The sequence below is a fragment of the Lucilia cuprina genome, chromosome 4, assembly GCF_022045245.1.
Source record: "Lucilia cuprina isolate Lc7/37 chromosome 4, ASM2204524v1, whole genome shotgun sequence".
NCBI classification, from domain to species: domain Eukaryota; kingdom Metazoa; phylum Arthropoda; class Insecta; order Diptera; family Calliphoridae; genus Lucilia; species Lucilia cuprina.
In genome coordinates, this window is record NC_060952.1 from 24,993,739 (window position 1) to 25,009,673 (window position 15,935).

The window sequence follows — 15,935 nt, forward strand, 5'->3', positions numbered from 1 at the left end:
ATTTAGCCATGCCCGTCTGTGTGTATGTTGAAATCCGGATTAGACGAAAACACGAAAAAGGGGACTTTTTGGTACTATTTCGTTCTACATAAGGTACTTTTTTGAATTTTCTATAATATTGAACCTAGAACCATGAAATTTAGAATGTAGGACCTTGACTAGGTAAGAACGTATAAAAAGGGACTTTTTGGTACTTTTTCGTTCTACAAAAGGTACTTTTTGAATTTTCTATAATATTGAACCTAGAGACATGAAATTAGCATGTAGGGCCTTGACTGGGTAAGAACATATAAAGGGGGACTTTTTTGGTACTTTTTCGATCTACAAAATGTACTTTTTGAATTTTAGATAATATTGAACCTAGAAACATGATATTAATATGTAGAGCCCGGATTAGTAAAGAACACATAAAAGAGGACGTTTTTGTACTTTTTCGTTCTACAAAAGGTACTTTTTAATTTTCTATAATAATGAACGGAGAAACATGAAATTTAGCATGTAGAGCTTTGACTAGGTAAGAACCTACAAAAAGGGACTTTTATAATATAATAATATTATAATGTTGAACCTAGAAACATTATGTAGAGCCTGAATTAAGTGGGAACCCATAAAAGGGACGTTTTTGGTACTTTTTCGTTTTTCAAAAGGTACTTTTTAAAATTTCTATAATATTGAACCTAGAAATATGAAGTTAAGCATGTAGAGCCCGGATTAATTTAGATCATATAAAATGGGATACAATTGGTATTTTTTGATGACTGTTTTTTAACACATCATGGTGAGAGTATATTTGATTCGGCACAGCCGAATATAGAACTCTTACTTGTTTTTCATTAAAAATATAACGAAATTAAAAAAATTCTATATAAATCCTTTAATATTATTATTAACAATACATACACATTTTATATATACATATCAAACCTGTTGTAGGATATCATATGGTAAGCTTAGCCTGACAATACATTTTTACTAGTTTGAGAAATTAAAATTGATTTTACCGTTTTTCCAGTTTGTTTTGTTGCTGTCTAAAATATTTGCTCCTTATTTTTTATTGCATCATGTACAAAAAAAAAAGGAAATAAAACACAAAAATGAGGAAAAGGAAGTACTAAAAATCATACATTTTGCTTAAAGCTACACTTACTGAAGAAATATGCTGTTGGTGTGTATTTTTAATCTTTAATGGCAATGGAGCTTAAAGATGTTACATACACATTCTAACCTCCTGTGTCCACTTTGATATTTTTTTTGCATTTGAATGTTATATTTTTCTTTAAAATTTCTTTATGTAATTTATTTTTAAATATAAATGAAGTTTGTACAAAATTTTTTTAACTATTTTATACAGTAATTAGATAACATATTTTTAGTTTTCATTTAAACAGATGTAAGGATAATTTTTATTAAGTTTTTCTCTTTAACGATTACGACAAAGTTCTCAGAGATATTATGTGTGTGTACTAAATTATTTTCTCCGAAAAATTCATCTAATGTTAGATGGTATTTTCTTATATTTTAATATTAAAATTAAACGCGATCATATTAAAAATTTTTAAAATTCCTTAACATATATTTTGCTGTAAAACCATTTTTATAAAGACGAACATATATAGGTACATAAATATGTACATACATATATGTTTTAAAAAATTAAACGTGCAATGGGCATGCCATGTTATCATTTATTTATGGCAGACATTATTGTGTAAATTCATTGATTGTCCCATTTTGAAAGCTATGAGAACGTTATATTTTAAATCTAGTGTTGTTACAATTTATCTTCCTGTATTTTCAACGGCACACAAAATAATATAGACATGTCAGTATAATAGGGTATCTTTTGTTAGCTTAGTTTTTTTTTAATTTTTACTCTTTTAGAGCCACTTGTAACTTCTGGCATAAAGGTTCAAACATTCTCAGTATAGGCAGCAATTTTAAATAAAATATTTTTTAAATATTATTTCTTGTTAAAATTTGTTTGGCTTTGAAAATTATGAAACCAGAAAGTATATAAATGTAACCTCAAAATCGAAAACTGTCGTATATATTTTCAAAAAAATGCCATCACCCTAATGAAATGTATTTCTACAATTTATGTTAAATTCTAAATATTGTTTTACCTTTCAATTGATAAAGGTAGAATAACAATTTATCTGTGATATGAAAACTAAAATTAAAATATTTTATTGGCTTTGTTGTGGTAAAGTGGTAAAGATTAAAATCATAAAACGACATGGGTGTTGAATTTATTGTATTCGATTTTTACAACTGTAACGTAAATATTTATATAAAGGGTACGTGTAAAGTAAGTCAAAAAAAAGTCTATTACATTATGTATGTTGAGTGGTTTAAATTGTTTTAAACTAATGTGAGTAATTCTTAAAAGGTTTAAAGTTCATATTTTTATAGCCACCATTAAAAAAGATGGAGTATATTTATTTTGTAATTCCATTGCTAACACTTCCATTGGTAACACATTGGTATAAGAACCTAAAATATATAGACATATTGGTCCTAATTTATAAGACGATATAGTCATTCCTGTCCGTATGTTTACCTCTCTGTTGAAAGCAAATTATGATCCGAAAGTAATGTAGAATAATGACAAAATATTCCCAATACCATCGAATAGGAAGCGCGCTTAAGAAAATGAGTCGAACGTTTATAATTGGCTTTGAAAAACCAAATTCGACATAATAGAGTTTTATTTGAAAGTTGTTAATATTCCTACTTAATTTATGAGAACCATTTTTAGCCCTACGAAATACCCAGCCAGTAGATCAGGGTCCCTCAGTAAGACGTGATAATAGATAAAGTAAGAGATACTCAGCGGGTTCAGAAAACCAGCATAAGCTGTTCTGTCACAACACTGGTCATTTAATTCAAAGAAAAACTTTTATTTTGAGATAATTGTTTAAATATTAATTGAAAATATTTGAAACATTTTTTTAAGATGAACAAAATGAATTGTCAGTTATACTATGTATGCATATTTAAGTGATTCACTTTATTCTCCAGTATTTTTTCAAGTCTACAACCACATCCGCTACTGTATTATGCTTATGCAAAGTTTTCTGTCATCATGACCACCAATAACAGCCAGATTTACTGGAAAAAAGATCAACTATACGTTTTTACTCTTATTGTCAGCTTTTTCACAAAAGCCACACAACGTTAAACTCATTATCGAGTCACTTGATGCTCTCCATGGTTATACTTGATTTGCTAAAATGTAGTTTCATTCTTTATTCATCTTCTGCTTCAGGACACACACAGTGACTCAGTTTACTCTTTGATAAAGGTTGTAATTAGAAAAACAACCACAAAACCAAGACAATCAATACTTAGAAATTAATTTCGAAGTAAAACAAAAAAAATCAATTATTAGTATGTTGTTTACTGACGTAACATGTTGTATGAGAGTAATCTGTGGCACCTATATAATACATAAAACTTGGTTGACTACGGCATAAAAAACTACAATAGCTACGGGTGCGTAGATATACCTTGTTCTAAGTTCATTTTTCACCAGGTCTTTCTAAACCCACAAAATGAAAAATGAAACAAAATCGAAAATTTTTTTCCACACTAATTGGTCTGTAATTAAAGTTTGACGAAAAGTAGCACGTTTGGTTTTGTTGATTTTTTTTTTTTTTTGCTCTAGAATCGATAAATCACCAAAATAATAATGAAATGGAAGCAATGAATAGTAAAGTAATAAAACCCCAGAAACAAAATCAAAACTTTTTAAAGAAAACTTTCTGTCTATGGAGGCATAGAAGTATTAAATTGTAATCCCATAGAAGAGTTAAATATAAAAAATAATAACTGTTTAGTAGTCACAGAGTAATTGTAGTTTACACAATAAATTACGTAAACGAATTTAAACTACAATAAATTGTTTAATTAAATTTTGGTTGTTGTCTGGACGACTATTAGTGATTTAAAAATAATAGTATTATTTACAGACCAGACATACGAACGTATAATAAATCTTTAATAAACAAATATTATGTATACGGCATGTTGCACTAAAAATGCAGATATCAGGTAAGAGTGTTACCTATATTTATATTTTTTAAGCCTAACATCAAACAAAGCTTGTTCTATAAATTTTAAATAAACTATGAAAGGTCTTCCAAAATATGTTTTTTATGAATCGATCCTTTTGTTATTTGCTACCCAATTACTAATTCATTAAATATATGTATGTATATTCGCATCACCACTACAGTGTATTACATTGTAAACTTAGGACGTGTGTCTTCAATGAATAATACACGGTTGGTTCTGCAGGTCCAATTCAATATCTTATATCTGATCACGTTGACGAATTACAAGTAGCACAATGCTACGAGAGGGGAAGCGCCGGACGAAGCAGAAAAAAGGGGGCTTCCAAAACCTTAATAAATGTACCAGAATAATCTATAATTATGGGACACAGAGATATAACAACAGTAATATATGTTGTCATGAGTGTCACAGTAATGTCACCATTCTCTAGTGATTCGCTCAGACAGATTGCTCGTCCGTCAGTCGCACAACCACAACACAAGGGTTTGTTGCTTCTACAACCGCACTTAGGGACATAATTTTAAGGCCGAAATACCCAGCCAATAGATCAGGATTCCTCGTAAGTCGTGATAATAGATAAAGTTAGAGATACTCAGAGGGTTCAGTAACCCAGCATAAGGTGCTCTGCCACAGCATTCGTGGAAATAGCAATAACACCAAGATGAAAATTTTAACAAGATATTGCCAATATTTAGATGTGTTACAAGAGGAATACCAAAGTCAATATACCCTACATTTAATGGTCGTTATAAAAATATATATGTATTATACAAATATATACGTTATACAAATCAAATATAATTCTAAATAAAAGCCACGCAGATATTCCTTAACATTAAATTAATTACTAGTCATTTTATTTAATCACTTAATTAGTATATCCCAAAAAAATATGAATTAAAAGATAAATGGTTAAAATGCATTTCAAGCAAAAAACCACATACAAAAACAAAAATGTTAAGGCTAAAAGTTAGTAAGTATACAAATAGTGAAACTGACATACTCACTGGTGTAGGTTGTAATATGTAATTCAAAGTGACTTGTTTTTTTGGCCGGTGTTTTTCAGTATATATCGTTTACAACTTAATATTAAAGATAAAACGAGAAAATTTAATATTGTTAAAATGTTATTTTAAAAAATTTACATTTCTATCATCTTTGTCGCTCTCCACTTGATTAACGTTAATCATAATTTATAGCAATCATTATAATTTAATCAATATGGATTATGGTTTATGTTTTTCTCATACAATTTACATAATTTTCCTTGTTTAAATTGTATCCTAAAAATACAATACTCTTATTATTAAACCTCACACTTTGTACTTTGTATTTATATTGAGTAGATGTAATATTTTATCATCATGTGTGTTATTATTATATAGATGAAAACATCATCGATATAAATATATATATGAAAAGTCTTTCATATACATTCATACATATATGCCTTGTGTTCTATTTTTATAAACTTCCGCTTAAATGGACTAAAAGAATTTTCACAAGAGGAGAAAGACGAGGGAGAGAGGGAGGTAAAAAAAGAAAATAAAATATCAAAATCATTTTACTTCCGCTTCAATTTTTATTAAATACCCGCTGGTGTATTAATAACACATTCTCGTGTATCACTATATGTATTTCATAAACACATTTCTTGTATTAATTTCTCCTAACCATATACATATTTACATAAAAACATATTTATCATTATACCCTACACAGCCATGAATGGATGGGTATTATAAGTTTGTGCTCTTCACTGTAACACTCAAAGTTATGGTTAAAAACTGTTTGAATCTTTGGTTAAAAAATTAATACAAAAAAATATGTTTAAAATTGTTGATTTAAAAATCTTAAAAATATAGTTCAGAAAAAATTCTATGGAACATTATGTATGTTCTATAGAATTTTTTTCTTTTTTTACTTTCAATATATAAGTATGGTGTAAGGTATAATACTGCCAGGCATACTCGGTTATATAATTTACAACTTATATGAATAGTATGTGATATTATGATAAATCTTTTGTAAATACACCTATTCCTCAACTTGCACGACAATTGTGTTACACTATAAAGCTTAAAAACATTTAGTAATATCACAGAAAAAAATTAAATAAAATAACATTGTAAATCATTATTTTAACAAGGCAATGTCATTGGAGGTAATACCCTTCACAATCGCATAAAAATAATTAGAAAAAATAATTAAATGTAAATAGTATAATACAAAGTATATACCTACATTATCCTTGCGAAAAAGTTGACTAAATACTAAAATTAAAGTAAATACTTTTGTGTAATAAGGACGATATGTAGTTGTCATTAAAAAGTATGTTAATAGGTAAGTGGTTACAATTGTAAGTCATTACTGTGTTCTTGCTGGTATATTTTAAGTATTTGTATTATTAAAACTCAATTAATCAATTTATTTGGAAATGTTTGTCTTCCATATATCTGAAATTAAACTTCATAACAACTTCGTAATTACTTACAATTGTATTCTTCATACAATTTACATTGATACATTTTCTAATTACTTTTAAGCGATTGTTGTAAAAACTTAGCTCCAATGACATCCCCATGTTAAAATATTGACTTAATATAAGTATATTTTAGCATTTTCTAGGTATATGTTGGTTTTAATTTACTCTATCGTGAAAATGTAGGGATAGATATACATATGTACATGTGGCCATTATTTACTTAAGTGTATATATTTTGTAAATAAGAATAAACATATTTGTATAAACAGATTTTTTTAATATGTAAAAATCAGGGCAATCACAACCAAGTCGCATAGACACGTGAGTTAGCTATTTATCCATTATTTAATAGTTAAATGAATTTGGCCCTTTTCTGCCCCATTGTCAGAGTCTTTGATGGGAATCGGGTCTTCTAACTCCGTGTTGACATACCTAGTAGAGGTAACCATACTTAAAATGATTAGGTGAAAATAATTTAAAATTCTCTGTTGGCTTGTACGTAAATGGGTTATATAGTCAACTATGGACCGATTTTATTTATTTATTTATTATTATTATTTTTTTTTTTTTGAGATTTTATAATATAAATGCTGCATAAAGCGAATTTTGTTGCTACATTTTTAAAACAAATTAAGAACGCTGAAATCATTTTGTAAGGGAACTTATATTGCTCCGATTTGGCTCTATTGCGTTTTCAGCAGACTTAAAATAATAGAATATAGTGGCCCAGAATAAAATTATGCATATACATATAAAATATAAGTTAGGGGTCTTAGAAAATTTTTTAGATATGTTACAAACGAAATTTGAAAATCAATATCTTTTTTAAAGGTGGGTATCAAATAAACTTAAAATTTAGGAAGCAAGCAAAGATATATTTGCATTTAAATGTAATCATAAAAATTATTATATTTATAAATTGATTACAATATATTCATACATATTAATTAATCTACTTTTTATTATTCCATCAAACTAATTTTCATAAAATTTAAAAATTTTACCTTAAAAACCCGACAAACTTAAAACATTTTTATTTAACTACGTGTCTTTAATACATAAAAAATATACGTGGTATTTTTATAGCCTTTGGTAGTATTATTGATTTTCATTAGCAGTCATTAGGACAGAGTGTCATCATCATCATCAACACAAAACAACCAAGAAAGACTAAACAAAATTAGTTACACAAACAAGAAAAAGGTTTTATTTGTGCTGAAGTTTGATAATAAAAAAATATTCCATAAATAAAAGTTAAATTTATAAAGTAGGACATATAAAGAGTGCTAAACTTTTAGAAATATTGATCCTACACCTATTTTCAATTTAGTTATGTACGTCCGTCTGTCTATCTGTGTGTTCATACTAACAATACGCACATGCTACATGCCGCAGTTTTTAAGATAATTTGATGAAATTCAGTACATAACCTTTTGTATCCAGGGACAAAGCTTATTGAAAATAGTTAAAATCAGTTCATTATTTTGCCTAACCCTCATACAACCATACCCCCTGAAGTGGGTTTTTAATTCCATAATTATGTTAAATGATCTCGTGTCTCTATTATACTGCCGATTTCGCCATGATCGGAGCTCATTTGATCCTAGCCTTTATATAAACTCCATTAAGAAAATGACTTGAAGATCAAAACTCACTTCAAAGCCCTAATATCACTTAAAATATTGAAGTAGTTATCTATATATTTATGCCCTACACTACTAAAGTGAAGAATATTTTATGCGTTTGTGCTGATAGAGAATACCAATCGGCTCAGGATCACTTTCTGAGTCGATTTAGCTTGGTCCATCTGACTGTCTGTATGTCCGTCTGTGTGTCCACGTATACCAAGCGCACACTCCACAGATAGCAATTTTCAAGATATTTCAAATTTTTTAAATCGGTCCATAACTCCCAAATAGGATTTTGATCTTATAAATATGTTGAATGTTCTTGTATCACTCTAAAAATTGACAAAACGTATGGACGGCCTTACGCCACTATTAGTTCTTACTTGTTTAAATAGCAAAATTATTTCTTAAGAATATCCCAAAAAAGTATATTTTTTGTCACATTTCTCTGTAAGAAACATTAGCAGCCTGGGAAATTGCAATTTTTTAACCCATTTTTGTGTTATATATCTTTCTGAAATGCCTATTCTGAGGCACAACTACACAACTACAAAATCATACTTCCTAGAACACACATACCAGACATTTTATATATCCTGCAATTTTTGAAACAAAAAAATAAACATTGTACCCTTCAAAAGGTATGTGGGTGTGTATAGTTAAACGAGATCAAGCAAATATTTCTTTGAAATATTTTAAGTACATTTTTTGTACAAATTAATCTACAGAAGTAATACCCATAAAACTATATAAACTCGCACAGGTCCTCTTAGATATTTTTCGTATTTTTTTATTCCATTGCATTTGCATGTGCTTTAACCCAATTTTCATTTCTAAATCAAAACATTCTTGTGTTAATAGTTTTCACTCTATTTTTTCTATTTTATTTTCATTTATTTTCTTTCAACTGAAGCATAATGCCAATGTTGACATTTGCCTTAAAACAGCTCTAGGCAGCAGTTTACATTTACTACTGTAACTACAATATTTCATTGACATTTTCTCGTGGTATTCGTTTGAGCTGGATTGCAATTTGCCTGCTGTATACAAACATATGTATGTGGGTTTATAGTTCTTACCAAAAATAAACGTACCCTTTTTGTTAAAGACAAAAAGCAGATTAAATATTCACAGAATAAATTATGGTAAATGGCGTGTATTTTTAAATAAACGGACTCTCACTTTTTCGACACACTGTCGTTGTGTGCAACATGACATTTTCTCTGTTTTAGTTTACCATACGATAATGGTGTAGTTAGCATAACATTATAGAAATGGTTTTGCAAAAATAATTGTTGTTTTTTCCAGCTGCTGCCGTTGTTGTTATTCTTGTAATTTTTTGTTATTTACAACTGCTTTTAATTGAATTCTTTGTCCCTGAGTTAATATTTGCTTCAGTTGTTAGTTAAATGTTGGTATTTATTGCTTAAAGTCTTTGAGCTTCTGTTTTTCGTAACTTTGAAATCTTTTGTTAAAACATTTGAATTTATATTCCTTCGTAATGTAATAATTTGTGTTGCATTTATGAAGAGGTTTTTATTTAGTAGAAGTTAGTAAATGGTATACATATTTCAAATTTCTTTTAATGCACTATGACGGTTATATACATATTTGTAAAATATTTCAAATTTGCCAAGCAGAATTGATTTTTTTGTTGATAAAAGAATACATACTGAATGAACACAACTTTGACCGATATTTTGAATAACTAACATAACTACTTAAAGTATAAATATTGAGAGAAAGATTTTTTATTCCAATTAAAAGAATGAAATTTCACTTGGAGAGAGAAAGTTACAGTAAAAAGGAAACAAGTAAGAATGAATAGACGGGCTTGATAATATTTATTTGTACTAAACTTCATAGAGTTATTAGTATTTGTAAGTGAGTTTTGAACATTAAAGACATTTTCTGGAGGGGACTTTGGGAGATTCTGTACTTTACGCATGGTTTAATATGGACACCCAGACGAACGGACATGGCTTAATCAACTCAGAGAATAATTCTAGGACGAATATTTGTGTGCTTAACGTGCATAAAATTTTTTATATTTACAGCGTAGCGTACTAAATTTTATTTATTTAATTAAAAACTTTATCTTCCATGCAAAAATTTTAGAACTTGTTTTAAAAACAACTACATAGTTCTAAAACGAGTGCAAATATAATCTCTAAAAATTCTTAAACAATAGCCTTTTAACTAGTGTCGCCATTACATCTAGAAATCATTCCTTGAATCATTGTTGTGGTTCTTAAATACTTTTAAATTATTTTTAAGAAACTATTTTTTTGTGATGACAAATTCCAACAAAAATCATTGATGAACGAACTGATTCCAGAAGCGTTCTGAAGAACGAGTATCAACTCCGTAACACTTCCACAGAACCAGTTCCGAAGGTGACAATTTCAAACAAAAATATTGGTCTTAACACTAAAGTAGAAGGGGTAGGTACAGGCTATAATCATGTGTTTTAAAACTAGTTGTGAAACGAATACTTGCATTGAGAAAAGTCTACTAAATCAAAAGTTCTTTGATTTTGCTGGAATATTAATAACATATAAAAAAGAGAAAATTTAATACCAAATAACTGATCTTGTTGAATACAAATATCCAGAACCTAGAGTAGTTAGGTCGAAATGTACTAATACGCTGATCGTTTCCCTCAGGTGACATAAAGGGACCAATAAGTTTAAGGCTAATTGAATAACGATAAGGCAAATTGAATAATAAGTTTAAGGCTAATTGAATAACGATATTTAGGAAGAACATCTTTATGATAGCTCTTTGATATTATTGTCCGAATTTCATCGAATCACCATCCTATCACAATTGCTACTCCTGAGCGAAACAAAAATCAAACAAAACTTTCCAATTTTCACAAACCACTTATATTTGACGATCAATCAATATTAACAAAAATAGAAAACATAAAATAATATTTCAACTATATTCAAAAGTTTTCAAACTTTTTTCAATTATCGTATATTTATACACTATTGTATACAAATATTAAAACTATAACATATTCCCAATTATGTCAGTGCTAAGATGTGAATATTTCTATGGAAAATGCTCATACAAGCATTGCAATTTGTAACACATACCATTTTACATACAAAGAAAGACATCCGTACTAAAAGTGACATTATTGCTAAAAGTAAAGCCATTAGAGAATATGATACGTGACAGTAACAGGATCTGAAAACATTAACAGTAACATAAACAACAAACTGTCAGTCAGTCTTTCAGTCAGTTAGTTTATAGTAAAATGTGAAATATAAAAGGAGACAAAACAAATAGTAAGGATACTAAAAGCTAAATAAATAAACATCAATTTTACATACAAATTTGTAGGAATGTATGTGAAATGTAGAACGACGATTTACACATACATTTATATAGTAATTTACATGTAACTTTATGTATAGTTTTGGTTGCGTTGCGCTATGCCTAGAAGTATACTATATGAAAACTATAACTATTTGTTAAAACTTTGGTATTTTTAACATCAACTTTGTTTTAGTTTTGTTTATTTAATAAAAAAAACAAACGAGCATGTTGTTGTTTCTGAAATAATAAATCTTTTAAATTAAAATTACATATTTTTTTAATACATACATAACTATATATTTATTTAATATATTTGTTCAAATATTGTCAATATATTTTTGGCTTCAAATATTGTCAAGGATCTTAAAATGACTATGATAAAAGTAGTTAATAAATATGAGTGTTTGTTTTAAATAAAACATAATTTGAAACTCCCATGACTTTGAATTTACTGGTTTATTGTTGCCAATAAATTGTCTATCAATAATACTTAATGTTTGATTTTCCTCTTGAATTTTGTAAAACTTTCTGCACATTTTATAACATACATATATGTACATATGCATGTATATTTTTATATTATTATCGACACCACTATCATTATTATAATATATTTTTTATTATGTTGTGTTAAATTTGATGTCAATATCATCAATTTCAATATGTTTGCTTTACATTATGTGGCTGTCTATCAGTATATCTATGTTTATTAAAATGTCCCCATGAATTATTTTTTTGTTATTGATGAATAAATTTATTTAGTTTATAATATGACTTCAGTTTAGTCGCTAAAATATTAAGACAGAAACGAAATTTGGTAAGAATGTGTTTACTGAGTTCAGTTATGCCTGTAGACTAACTTCAAATATTAGGAATATATTGCCGATCATATAGGATTATTAAGTAGTCATACTAACGCTTTTAAATTGTCTGCAGGAACACCAGAATATTTAACATAATTATGAGCTCAAAGACCTTAGTTAGAGGCATTTTTATATAAGAGCTAGGACTAATTTTCAATAGGTTTCATTCTTGGATGAAGAAGCGTGTACATTTCGAATTTCATTAATTTTTCTTGAGAATTGCGATCTGTACCATGTGCACAATTTACATGAATACACAGACGGACGAACAAATAAACTAATGAAGGGAAAGACAAACACAGCTTTGTCGACTCAAAGTTGAAAATTCCGTCAATTTCATAATAGTAGTATATTTAAAAAGATTTTCGGCAATAAGGTCATATCTATATATGTTTAAAAAATTCCAGAGTTACTGACTTATTCGAATCGCACAGCTTAAACGGTTTAAACTAAACAGATGAAATTTGCACATTAGATTCCCACCTAATTCACTAATACGGTAATATTTAGAAATGTTTTGTTCAAACTCTCTTTTTTAACATATAGAAAAATTAAAAGTACGAACTCGGTACCTATTTTAGGTACTTTTTGCTAAAAACATTGTTTTCTATGTATTGATTTATACATTTGAGTGAAAACTTTAAATTTTATTAAAGTTACTTCATTAGAGAGAAAAAAGTACCAAAAAAAGAAAATATGGGAAATTTGATTTCAAACTCATTTACACGATTTTAATAAAATTAGAGAAATTGGTAGTTTTAGTAACAATAAATATAACAATGGAATGTTACCTAAAACTCCGACACAAATTACTATTTCTTTGGTACTTTTTTTGTTTTTTTAACTGGTACTTTGAGTTTTTTATACTATATTGAAAAAAGGGAAATTTCTGTAACTTTTTCGTTCTATTAATTGTAATTTTTAAATATCCTAAAAAAATTAAATTGAAATATGAAATTAAGCATGTAGATCCCTAAGTAAATAAGAATGTATTAAGGGAGACTTTTGGTACTTTTTCGTTCTTTTTTGTTTTTGGTACTTATACGTTTTTAGTTTTCTATAATATTGAACCTCGGAAAATGAAATAAGCCTGTAGACCCTGTAATAAAATATTTAAAACCTATAAAGTAGACTTTTTATTACTTTTTAGTTCTTAACAAGTTGTGTTTTTAGTATTGAACATAAAAGTATGAAATGATTCATATAGAGACCGTAGTAAATGTGAACACATAGAAGGGGACTTTTTGGAACATTTTCGATCTTTATTTTGTACGTTTTGAATTTTCTATAATATTGAAACTGGAAATATAAAATTAAGCATTTAAAGTTTGAAGTAATAATAACTTATAAAAAAGGACGATTAGTACTTTTTCATTCTTTAACTTGTACTTTTAAATTTTTATAATATTCAACCTAGAAACATAACTTACTTTTGTGTTCTGAAACTAGTACTTTTTGAGTTTTCAATTATATTGAAAGTTTAAACTCAAAACAAAGCATTCAGGGACTTTTAAGTCTCAAATGTAGTATTTTCTGGTACTTTTTCATTCTTAAACTGATAATTTTTGAATTTTTTATATATTTTCGCACTTTGGCTGGTACTTTTTGAGATTTCTAAAATATTATGTGAAATACGTATTGTTCTGATTTAACGAGAATTTATAAAAATAGACTTTCTTGCACTTTTTTGTTCTTTTTAAAATACTTTTTGAATTTTCTATAATATAAGGATTGATTGTACAAAAATTTATATAAGATGTCGGTTGAATATTTAACATACAACATCCAAACATGCAATCACCAAAAATGTCTGTTTTTTTATTTCCTGCTATATTGAAGTTAGAATAAATTATTATTGACAGTAAATCTGTTAAATTTAAATCTAGAAAATTTTATGAAAATCTATAAAGGTGACATTTTGATATTGCAAATAAATGTATATTGGTCTCACTGAAAATCAAAAATAACATTTATTTTATTGTATACGATGAGGGTAATGAAGCACTCTGGGTATAACTCATAATGAGTTACTTATTTAACATAAATATATAAAACATTTCAATATTTTTTTATTATATGGACTTAATCTATTTTACAATTAAACCGCTTGTATTATTTTTGTATTATACATGTTTTGTTTCTTATGAATTATAAATGAGATGTTTACTGATATTTCTGTTTTATTTTCTTTTTACTTGATGAAATCGATGACTTAAAATATCATTAGCATTTGTAAGGGAATTTTATATGTTAAATTGAATTGATAAAACAAAAAGCATTAAAAACAATCAAATTAATTCGTTGTTACAAATACTAGGGATTTAAAGATTTAACGATTGTATATTATTTTAAGTAATAGAGATTGAAAAAATAATTAAAATTGATTTTTAATATGCCCCTCTAATATGCTTCTTCATATAAAATAGAATCTTTTGACATTGTAAATATATCATAATCAATTTGATCAACTGAAAACCATAAAAAACTCTTAAAACCAATTTAATTTCATTGTCGATATAAATGTTTGTTGAATGGTTAATATAAGCATAATTAGAGCAAAATAATGGATTATGACAAAAGATGAAATTAATTTGTTTTCATATAATTTAAAAAATAAATTCAATTACTGTAACCGTTGACATTTTAGGATATATGAGTTTTAAATATTTAACTTCTTGTAATAAAATATATTACTTGAAAACAATCTTGTATGTTTTAAATTAAGGACTTACCTTAAATTTTAATCCACAATTTCTTTGATGTGATCTTATAATCCTCAGGTGTACATTTTCTTCAAGAGAAATATACAACAAGAAATGGCAAAATGTCTGTCAGTCGGTATAGGAATTTTTAAGTCTTTATGTGGGCTGTTATTTGTTTTTACAGCTGACAGATTAAGTTGTCAGTATAAACAATGACGTAACTTTTAATTCATAATATTTAATCATATTGAATTAAATTGATTATTTCATTTTAAAAAGATTAAACATATGATTTTAATAGTGTTGTTGCACAATAATATTAATACATTTTTTACTATTTTATATATTTATATATTTTTTTAATACGCTTATGCTTGTGTACGATTTTTAATTCACTTTTTAAATGGCAAGACGAATATACTTTATTAATAAGCAGCAGATGTTTAAGATATTTTTTTTTTAGTTAATTTATTTGTTCAGAAGAAAAAGGAAGTTTTGGACAGGAACTAGTTATTTGAAGCACAAATTTTATATATTATTTTTATTCATTAATTTTTTTATATTAAATTGTAATTGATTATTTAATTTAGAATTTTCTTGGTTTAACACTTTAATTTATGGTTATTTCATTAATTTTTGTATCTATTTTTTTAAATTTTTGTAAATATTGCTTTTAATGGAATTTACATTTTATTATTTAATTAGTAATATTAATTTAATTAATTACCATTGATATGTTTTGCAAATATTTATTTTTAGAAAAAAAGCACAAAAATCTAATAGCTTTTTTATAAATCAGACTAAAATTGATATGTGTCGTTAAATATAAATTGTTATTTGCCTTGGGGCT

General features: G+C 27.0%; 1 protein-coding gene across 1 annotated transcript in view; it reads right to left on the reverse strand.

Moving 5' to 3' along the window:
* Nucleotides 1-15,714, reverse strand: part of LOC111674636 — a 276,494-nt gene extending 260,780 nt beyond the window's left edge. Inside the window, exon 1 of the mRNA XM_046947770.1 lies at nt 15,116-15,714. The gene's annotated coding sequence lies outside the window, so the exon portion shown is untranslated. The remainder of the gene's footprint in view (nt 1-15,115) is intronic.
* Between the last annotated feature and the right edge of the window lie 221 nt (nt 15,715-15,935).